This window comes from Lipotes vexillifer, unplaced genomic scaffold, assembly GCF_000442215.2.
Source record: "Lipotes vexillifer unplaced genomic scaffold, Lipotes_vexillifer_v1.1 scaffold271, whole genome shotgun sequence".
NCBI lineage: Eukaryota > Metazoa > Chordata > Mammalia > Artiodactyla > Lipotidae > Lipotes > Lipotes vexillifer.
In genome coordinates this window covers 1,178,671-1,179,877 of record NW_006780882.1, presented here as the reverse complement: position 1 = coordinate 1,179,877, position 1,207 = coordinate 1,178,671, and positions in this window count along the sequence as shown.

Sequence of the window (1,207 nt, the reverse complement as noted above, 5' to 3'; positions counted from 1 at the left end):
TCCCTACATGATATTGGCTTTCAGAATATTAATGAAAAATATATTTGAATTATATGGCTATTCATGCTGCTAACATCTCACATACCTAGCAACTAAAGAACAGAAAAAAATATATTCTTAAAAAAATTAGACGTGATGAAGAGTGGCCCCCGCTTGCCACAACTAGAGAAAGCCCTTACACAGAAATGAAGACCCAACACAGCCAAAAATAAATATAAAAATAAATAAATAAATTTAAAAAAATAAAAATATTAGGAAACAGTGCATAAATATATTAATATATTTATATTAATATATTAATATATTAAACATTTAGGACTTGCAACAAAACATTAAGAGGCTGAGAAATAATGTTTTACATTTTCATTTGGTTTTATATCTCTAGTTTCTATTCTATAATATTACTACTAAGCAGTATATTATTTGGATTTTTATTCCATTCAGCTATATAAAATTCCTAATTCTAGAATAACATAATTGAAATGTGTTGCTCTGAGTATCAGACAAGCTCAGCAGAAACTGAATCCTTTGCCTGCCTATTGTAGAAAAAGACTTATCTATGAATTCAGCACTGGCCTCAAGAGTAGAAAAGCACAGGTTTACTAAATGCAAGACAATCCCTGGTTCAGGTAAGGACAGGAAGGGAAACAGAGAAAGAAACAGAGAAAAATATATTTAAAGATTTATTAACTAGAGCAGCAGTCCCCAACGTTTTTGGCACCAGGGACTGGTTTCCTGGAAGACAGTTTTTCCACAGATCAGGGAGAGGGGGGCGAGGATGGTCAGGCAGTAATGCGAGCGAAGGGGAGCGGCAGATGAAGCTTCACTTACTTGTCTACCACTCACCTCCTGCTTTGTGGCCTGGTTCCTAACAGGTCACGGACTGGTACTGGTCGGTGGCCTGGAGGTTGGGCACCCCTGAACTAGATGATTCTAGGACGTCTTGTAAGACTATTTTTTAAAAGTCACTAAAAAACTACTTGTGATTCAATGTGAATTGTGATATACATCTAAACATTACATTGAAACCCCCAAATCACCTGGCATAAATAATAGAAAGTGTTTAAATGTCCAACGATGTTGAGTAAGGAAAAAATGCTTTAAAATCTTATATTTAAATATAGTATCTATTTTATTAAGAAACCTTATACCATAATTGGCAATAAAGTTAAAAATTTTACAATAATTTTATCAATCTATTGCCAAA